Below are 9,797 nucleotides of genomic sequence, written 5' to 3'. Positions count from 1 at the left end.
TAGCAACAACTAAAACATCGGTGTGTTACCAACATTGTTCTCCTCCTAAATCCAAACCACAGCACTGTACCAGCTACTAGGAAGGAAATTAACTCTATCCCTGCCGAAACCAGGACACAGTGTTAACAAGGGTCAGGCTTGGGATATCACTGACAGGGCAGTATTGCACTCAAACTTAACATGCTCCATTTGTGAGTGGAAGTTTGGACATATTTTGGGGATCTCAAAAAGGGCAGGCTGTCCCCCTCCGAACATGTCTGTGGAGCTCAGGCTGAGGCAGCCTCTCAGTGGGACTTTGGGGGTTGCAGTGTGGCTGACTGGCAAATCCGGACCAAAGAGCAGGCTTGAACTGCACTGAACTGATACTGCAGATGTATCCAGGGCATGCAACACTCGATGCGTGTGCTTCCCATTGCAGAAGAGGGACCTCCATCAACAGGTACCGCTGAAGAGGAAACTTTTGGCATGCAAGATCCTTTCTTACCAGCAGCAAGATTAGCGCCCAAGGAGAACTTGGAAAAGCAAGCAATGAAAGCTTATAGAAGAGGCAAAAATTACAAAGTATCTAGCTTTGAAGAAGGATGCGTAAGAGCCAGTAGTGAGAGCCGTGCTAATGCTTTGGCATCCAAATGCAACTAGCAACCTTTGACTTTATGCCAGTTCAGCACTGGGTGTGAAACTCTTGGCAGTTTGCCTCGACTTCATAGCATTTTTAGGTCTGGAGACAGAGAGAGCAAGCAGAGAGAGAGGGAGGGAGGGAGGGAGCAGAGACCTGAGTATTCAGAAGATTTTAGAACTCTTGTTTCTGTTTCCCTTTGAAAACTATTCATGCCTTTTGGGACTATGGAGGACCTAACTTGCAAGGGTCAGGTTAGGGAAACAAACCACATCCCCCATTCCTTTAAAAGTGGTATTTAGAAGTATTAAACTGTATTTTGTGCTCCCTTAATACAAAAAATATTTCTTGTCAAGGAAAGATATTATCAGATGTGATTTTCAGGAAATGAGCTATCTTTCCAGCTTGAAACACCAAACATCCTTGTTAAGAGACAGGAATTTTAACACCTTCCCCTCTCCCAGAAATATCAGAACTGCTTAGAGTATCTGGAAACAAATGGACACAGCTCCTAAAAAATTAGAAAAAGTAAAAATATAAGAATGTTTATTTAATTATTTATTTTGTGTTTGCACAACAAATACACTACATCATAATGCTTAACCTGATGCTTCAACCAAAGTAATTTTAGATTCAAGAGGTGCTTTTCCAATTCAGTGGAGTAATTTTCCTTGTGCTTGCAGGTATGAGTTTTCCCAAGTGAGATGAAAATATTATTTTTATATATATATATATATTAAAATCAGCAGTCCTCTCACTGCTCAAATAACCCTCTTTCTAAAAGTTTAAGTTAACAGCAGCAAAAGTATCTTTGAGATTCTGATAATTCCTGATTTTGCTCAGAGGTCTTTTGCCCATCTGCTATTTAAGGCAGCAGTCCTCCTCTCACTCCAAACTGTGTGTGGAAGGAGAGGGAGGGCAGGTTGTGCTTCCCAGCATTGCTGCCACAGACTTTTGCTGCAGAAAGCCCTGTCAGGCAGAGGGGGTGATCTAGAAGCAGCAGGGTTAGCAGAGGCAAAGCCTGCTAACCTCGGGTCACCGGCATGTGAAAGGATTCCACTGGCCCTTTCCTTCTTTGCTTGTATTACCAGTCACGTACACTGATTTCAGTGCACGTAGTACCGGCTTTTATTGCCGTCATCTTCTCCTATGGGCAGCACAACCCACAAGTTTGCTACTTTGGTTATTCCAGCATCACTTTGGGAACCTCAATGCCAAAAGTATGACTGTGCTACTTCAAGGCAGTGATCCTGCAGGAAGATATTGTGGCTATTCTTACAGGCATTACTGAGAGCAGTAGTGTATCTCACAGTCTGCCAATACACATGCCTGTTTTTTCCCACGCTGGCTTGGAGAAGGAGGCAGAGAAGCAGGGACGTTCATTTCTCCATGTTGGCAAATCCTATATACCCTGTTTTGTACTACTCACACTGTTTTGTTCCCCTGCATGTCTTGAATAGGATTAACAAATAGAGTTTTTCCTTTAAGCTCCGGTGAACTTTACTAAGATACTCAGAAACTGCGTCAGAAGTTTTAAATAGTCTTTCTCACTGGTGGTTCTCTTGGCACCGTAATGTCTTGTCTTAATAGAGGCACTGACACTTTGTCAGTGACAGTTCTTGTTCTGTATCACCATCAGTGTGTGACATATTAACTTTCAAGCAACCTAGAGGTTTTGTTTGCTGTCACAGATCTCTTTAAATATTGACCTCTTTAAACATTAAACATTACGGACAAAGACCCCAGAACTGACGATGCAGAGATTGCAAAATAAATTACTGTTTAAACCGTGGAATGTGCAACATGACAATTCAGAGCAGCTGTCAGGGCCACCTCCAGCTACCCTCTAGAAAGTGTTCTCACCAGCTGCGATATTGGTGCTAACAGTGGTTTCAGACTTATTTCAGGAAGCATTATCGTCAAATAAGCATACTGATGAATTGCTTTAATGACTTCAAACCAATCTCTTATTGTCTGTCCTCTGACCTGTGGAGTTATTACTTTGTGAAAAATAAAGTGTCATTCGTCATTTGGGCACACCAAAAATGAAAGTGTATGACTCAAGAGGTTTAAGACTTCAGCAGGGAGGCTTATATCTCGGTAATTTCCTCTCCGGGTAAAAATTTATTGGTCAGATCTTTGGTTGTTGAAATCACTGTGGAATTTGTGTCTGTATTGCCTCGGGGAGCTTGCCAAGGTCCAGTTTCAGTTCTTTGAGTCAAACACCTTGCCTGAAGAAGGGAGCACAAATTCTAAGCTACTACCACCCCCTGTCTGAGTTTTCCTGACAGATCTGTCTCCTTTTCACTACACTTGAAAAATAAGAAACAGCTGTTCTCTGGCAAGCCTCAGAAGAGTGTAATCAATGCCGTAGTCATATGCTATACACCAGATATGTTTTACTTCAGCTCAGAAATAATCCTTTTGCAAGCAAGCTTACCTCTAATCCAGTAGGAAGACTTTTAACAAGGGAAGAACTCACAAGACCATACCCAGACTGTGTACTTATTACAGGATGTACAACCAATGACCTGTCTTCAGGACAGAGTGAAATACCATGCTTCTACATTGCATTTTAGGTGAGACCAACAGTGCAACTTCGAAGCAAACCTCCTGATTTTTCCCACATACCACACTGCAGAGAAGTCTTGAAGCATGTTATCTGGATTACCTGCAGATAACACTAACCCAGACGATGTGCCCCTGGAGTGCTCCAACCACTAATGAGTTTTCCATTCACAGGTCAGACCAGAAACAGACTGAAATAAAACCTACTGAAATTAATACATTGTGGAATAACCAGTCCTCAGCACCAATTGTTTTACTCTACAGATCCATTCCTACTGTGTTACCCTACTTGTCAATATATGCACAGCCCAAATGATCTCTGATATTCAATTAATTACCATCCATTAGATTTTCAACGGGAGTACCACCTTTGGTAGGTGTTGACTAATTCATAAATAAACTAATAAATGAAAAAAAAAACCCAAACAAAGCAAACCAAAAGAAATGTTTTTTTGTTCCAAACAGAAATGTCACTTCTCCCTAATGCTTTTTCTTCTGCTACTGCAAAGCATGTGAGGGAAACACCAAGAGCCAGAGCTTCCAGCTACAGGCAGGAATAAGGCTCAGATGATTTAGGTCATTGTTACTCCATTGACTTCAGTGGACAAAGTAACTACACATCCCAGATGAAGATCTAGACAAAACCTATTTTGCTATAAGCACTGTCTGCAAATTCAAAACTCAAGGATAGATTTTAATGACTACAATAAGGATGCTATGCCAGGACAAATAACAAGATCCACCCAGCTATTTTCTGCTCATCATTCCAAGCCTCCAGTTTTACTATGTTAGTGAGGATGGGCTGGAAGGATCCCTGGTGCCCAGGTGAGAGCCACGGGAAACCACAGCTCCATCCCACACAGCTCCACAGAACGTGAGCCAAAACCCTACACTTTAGGCTTCCCTTTGGGTGCTAGATGTTTCTGTATGTGTCCCTCCATCTATCCACATGCATATATTCTCAGCTCAGGCAGTATTTAGAAATTATTTCTGTCTCAGAAGTTTACATTTGTTTCCTCCTGTTTGAACAATCTTGCATTGATCTGCTTTAAATTAAGAACATGAGTTATACCTCATAATTTTAAGGAGGTTTATCCCAGCCTGTGTTCTAGCTAGCGGTATTCCCCTCAGCGGAAGCTGCAAGCTAGTTCTCCACCTAAAGATTCACATTTGTATCTTAAATTTCCAGATCCTATTTCTAAATGGAGATTGATATGCTGAAAAAGAATCTACCTGGAAGAATCTCTTTCTGTTTGGGAAAGAGATCCCTCCCTGGCACCTGCAGTTACTTAGATGCCTTCCCCATTCACCATTTTTCAAAGATACTGGGGTTCCAGCCATCTCCTGCATCTTCAGTGCTGCTAGGTCTTGGCATTTCAGAGAATTTCTTTCTTTTCCCAGTGACCAAAGAATTGCAGACCTTCCTATCAAGTGCACCTGGAGGTAGGCAACATGACTGCAATAAAGGGAATATTGTTGAGTATACATAAACTGGAATTTTACTGGGGCTAGTTGAATTTTAAAATCTAAGTGGAAGGTTACACTCAGCTGAACTGACCTTAGAGGACTTACAGATAAAAGGCACAGGTTAATTCAGCTGTAAATCTGTGCAGAATGGCATAGCAACGGGATGACTGTCCGAAGGGGAACTGTTGATCTAGGTAACTGCTAAAAATTATTTTCCTGAAAACATAACAATTCTACAATAGACTTATGCCCTTCCAAAGGGGATTAACTGGTGTGCAAAAGGTGCCAGATGACTTAAAAAAAAAAAACAACCCAAACAACCCAAATTGTTGTATATGAGCACGAAGCAGTTTATCCTGTAAAAAAACCAAACACACCAAATCCCACAAACACAGGGCCTAGGACACAGAGTCTCAGGCTTAGTTATCATGAGTGAATTTGGACTCCCAGCCACCTCTGAGCAGACTGACAGCAGTGGTGCTGCTCTTGAGTCTGCTAGATTTTGGATGAGGTACTAACAATTCTCCTGCCATCTCTGGTGGAAGTTAAAATACAAGACAAGTCATAATAAAAGCAGCAGATAAATTGGCAGCTTTAGCCAATGTGCCCTTTAATCCAAACAAGTCTGAATATTCAATTTTGCAAGTGTGATTGTGCAACTCAAGATAACTGCTCCACTTCTGTCCCACTGCTCTTTAGTTAGTCACCACCTGCAATGTTTTCCACAACACACATCATTGAGACTATCCTATACAGATTATTATGAACTTATACGTATGAAAAATATTTTCTTTGTGTATGCAAGGCTCTTCTTTTCCTACTGCCTCTTAAAAAAACCTGCTTCTCTTTCTTTGCCTCCATCACTGCTTTCTGCACTTCACGTTCAGAAAGACGTTACTGCAGGAGTAACAGCTTCAGTGGAGCCACACATGAAGTACAAGAAAAACACCTCAGAAACTGGCCAGCAGTTCAGCAATTTGTTTTTCTCTCTTTAAACCTATTAATAGTTCCAATCATCCCTGTATTTAAAGTCAGGGATATGCTTATATGACTTAATTGAATTGGGACATTACACAGACAAAGACTTTATCTAAGCCTGATTTACCTACTGCTTTCTGCTGGTGCTACCAAAGAGGCTGAGCCTGTGACACCAAGTGCAATCAGCATTTAAAAAAGGAAACAACACAAACCCAAACCCTGAATCTTTCAGGTAAGGAAATCACTCAACTTGGGGATCTGTATGGCAGAACTTACAATATATCAGATCTGACAGAAGGTGTGGAAATTGCTTAGTGTCTTGCTAATGCCTTTAAAAGGGAAACTCGTTCAAGATGAATACAATGACGACTGCAAATGCTTCATGAATGTGAATAAAAATTCAGCCAACCAACTCACACAGCTAAGAAATGCTTTTCTAAGGCGTACAGCTGCACTGTTGGGCTGCCTGATGGTCAAATCTCAGAACACAAGCTTTCCTCTGCCTGACAAAGAGCATTCAATTTTAAAGAGTTTATATGGCCAGCTTTCTAGCTGTGAAAGGCTGTTGAAGCATTTCAGTTTTGTTTTTCACACACTGTGAAAAAGATTTTTTGTTTTGGCTTGTGTGCTTTCAAAGGCACAACAGAAATATTTACAAAGGCACTATTCATGTCAGTATTTAACTGTTGATTGACAACTCTTCTTCTGCGTGCTGGTGAAAGCTTGCTGAAGTATAGCTTTGGCTGGAAGGAGCCAACAATGAAATTGAACACCTCTTCCTCAATCCCAAATATCTGCAAATCTAAAGAGACTTTTGTTGAAAGAGTACTGAGTTTCAAAAAGCCAGGCAAGAAAGGAAAATAATTCTTTTTTCAGTTCTTTCCTTGTGCTTATTGCTTCATAGTCCAACTCTGACCCCTGAACTCAGGGTAGATATTTCTACCACCCTCATCAGCATGCCATCTGACAAGAGGTTGTTAGCTTCTGTCAGGTGTTTTGTTTCCTCCTACATCAGTTCAATGAAAGAAGGACAAAGTTAAAAATGCTGGCTGTTCTTATTTTTAAAATATCTATGGAAGAAAAAAAGAAAAGTTGAAGAAATAGACCTTGTTAAGTAATGAGACCTTGTTTTCTGTACATGTCACTGGAAACTTTGCCTTTTCAAGGCATGAGTTAAAAACTGAAGAAGTAGGTGTGTATTTTTTGCTTCACAACTTTTATCAAAAAGTGATTTCAATGTTTTTAAGCAGTATCGACACACAACTGTCTACTAAAAGAAATTCAGCAAAGTTTCCATAAAACAGCTGCCACTTTTACCTTTTTCTACTATTGTGAGAGTTCATTTTTAAATCTCCCATTTTAAAACACTCAGCCAAGTATTGCAAGACAAATATGCTGGACTTTGTCTTTCAAATACATGGAAACAACTTGGCATTTGCATGGGCCAAGATACTTAGAAGAGTTTCCATTTCAGAGGTGGAATTTTTGAGTGCTCATACAGCAAGTGAGACAGAATCAGCCCTAATATTCTACAATATAAGAATATACCAGGAATAAGGAGTCTACATCTACATCAGCATTTTAATTGTCTCTCTGGTACGAGAAACATTTATATAATTTAATGTTTCAGAATACTCTGACACATCAAACACATGTGAAATAACTGAGTCAACAGAAATATCAAGCTGATTATTTTTAAAAAGAAAGACAGTAAAAAGAGGAGAAAAGCAGCAAAAAGAGAATAGCAAGCTATTAATAAATGCACATTTCCTATCCAGCATTTTGACAAAATTTTGTGTGAGATTTTATTCTCTGGGCACCCAATACTTTTGCCACACTCGTAAGCGTGTAAACTCTGAAAGTCACCTTTGTCTCAAGAATTTTCACCTATTCAGGTATTCCTCCATTACTTGACACAGAACAGACTTTCTTGCTCTTCACATTCTTTTACACTTCAAAACACATCAGAGAGAAGATGACTGTGGCAGTCAGGCAGAGGAGCCTTACGTCAGCTTTTCACAGAGTCTATCCTAATAAAGGAGGTGTTTTCTCCCATTACTTTAGTAAAGCTGCTTGTGTCATCAGCCTCTCAGCAGTCAGCATGTCTATGGATCTCTTTGCAACCTTACCGTCAAGCTTTCAGTTGAAACTGCTATTTTATATTGTTCTATCAGCCTTTTATCATGAACTTAAAGACTACATTTCTCCAATTAGTGATTTCACGCTTGAAAAAAAATCAATGACCATTTGCTGACATCTTATAGACAAGATTTTGGGAGCCCAATGGTAGAAGAAAAGAACTTTGAGTAGAAGGAATAGATTTAAATAGCAGTTTTGTCTTCCACTTTTAAACTTTTTCTTACATAAACTTAAACCAGCGAATCTTATAATGGAGAACTATTTTAAATGCTTTCAGAGGAAAATCAGGAAAGTGATCCTGCCAAAATAAAATGAGAACTGTGCCTGAGATTTGCAGCCATCACTTTGGTAGGGCCCGTGTACATGAAGTAACCCAAGACTCAAAAAAAAAAAAAAAAAAAGCAACCCCACAAAACTTCTTAAGAATTCAGAAAGGAAATTCTTTCCCTGTGTATAAAAGGAAGCCTCTTCCAGCCCTACGTCCTTAAATTAATATTGCCTTACAATCCTTTCTTTCTACTTTATACGCACCTAAGTCTTGTACATACGTACCTAAATACTTAGATGTGTGTATAGGCATCAACATTCTTTCAAACTCAATTTTCCCTAACCTTTTTTGAAATTCCATCTATTCCAAAACTTGACTCCCAGGTTGCTGCAGGAAAGGACTATTCTAACATCAGAAGCGCACTGCCAAAATTCACTACAAGAGCCTTAAAAATCCATAGTAAACTGCACAAAATGGCTTCAGAAATGCATACCTGTTTTATCAGCATAACGTGGGCTCTGCCACAAGCATTAGAGTATTTTAAATAGACCTATTCTGTGGTGCTTTCACCCCAGCAGTAGCTGTGGTCAGGGGAGCAAGGCTGTCTTAGAACTTCATCTAAAGCCTCATAGTCTCTTTTTGCCAGTAAAATTGATTCCCCTCTTCCCCGTGTCTGTCGCAGTTCTGCTTCTAGAACTACCTAAAAGTTTGATCAAGGTTATCCTTCTGGACAGCTTTTTTTACCTGCATTATTGAAGACATAGACACACTATGTGTAGACATAAACCACCAGCTGATCTGAACTACTTTGATTTGTTATTTTGTATATTTATGCTCTGCCATGCATGATGTTAAATATCACCCCAAAGAGCAAAATGGAGTGGAAAAATACTCCAGTGCCTCGTCCAGGAGCAGTGAGTGCAGTTCCTCAGAACATCACACCTCTGGTAGCTTTGAGCAAATGATTCTTCTTTCTTTGCCTAAGGTTTTTGTCGCAGAAACTGTGTAGTAATACTTCCTTTCCCCAAAAATTTTTCCTATTTTTATCTTCAGACATTGTAAGCTCCTGGTGCAGGAAACTTCTTCTGTGTCTTTGACTGGAACCAGAATGAGAAAACTCTGTCTCACCTTCAACTTTTTGTGCACTCTCTTGGAATGACACTAACGTAAGCGCTAAAAATATTTGGCCAGTTCTGTTGAGGCCATTCAAACTAACATTACTTTTGGCTGTTTTCAGCTTTTTCTCATTGTGCAAGATGGTAGTTTTAAATATGTTATTGCTAAATTAGTTTCAGAGTTCCTGTATAAACACAACTAGTTACAATCTAAACAGCTAAAACACCGTTTTTCACAAGGTGCCTGGCTAGGGAATTTCCAATAAGAACTGACGTAATACCTCTGCTTGTGAAACAGACAGGCAGGGTCACCTGTGTCATCCCTGGGCTGTGCTGCAGAGGCATATGTTTGCGTCAACAGGTCGATATGACCTGTCCTCATCATCGATGCAAAAGTACTGGCAAGTTTGGAGAACTACAGTTGGCAAAGTTAGAAGTTAGCTTTGTGACTTTCACTTAGGGTTGGATGACGGGAACTTATGTCTCACTTTAGACAAGCGAAAGAAAAGAAAAGAAAAACAAGTTTAAAATGGACGATGTTTTTGATATATCCTCTACATCAAAAGAAAAGCAAAACCTAATACATATTCTGACTGAAGGCCAAATGCTGAGCCTTGGCTGCATATGCTTGGCTCTCATTGTAATC

At 40.0% G+C, this 9,797-nt stretch overlaps 1 protein-coding gene across 1 annotated transcript in view; it reads right to left on the bottom strand.

Moving 5' to 3' along the window:
- Window positions 1–9,797, bottom strand: part of LOC103925719 (transmembrane emp24 domain-containing protein 7-like) — a 33,243-nt gene that overhangs the window by 22,801 nt on the left and 645 nt on the right. The window lies entirely within an intron of this gene.

Source organism: Pygoscelis adeliae, unplaced genomic scaffold, assembly GCF_000699105.1.
Source record: "Pygoscelis adeliae isolate BGI_AS28 unplaced genomic scaffold, ASM69910v1 Scaffold252, whole genome shotgun sequence".
Classification (NCBI taxonomy): Eukaryota; Metazoa; Chordata; class Aves; order Sphenisciformes; family Spheniscidae; genus Pygoscelis; species Pygoscelis adeliae.
This window is presented reverse-complemented; position numbering and strand designations above follow the sequence as displayed.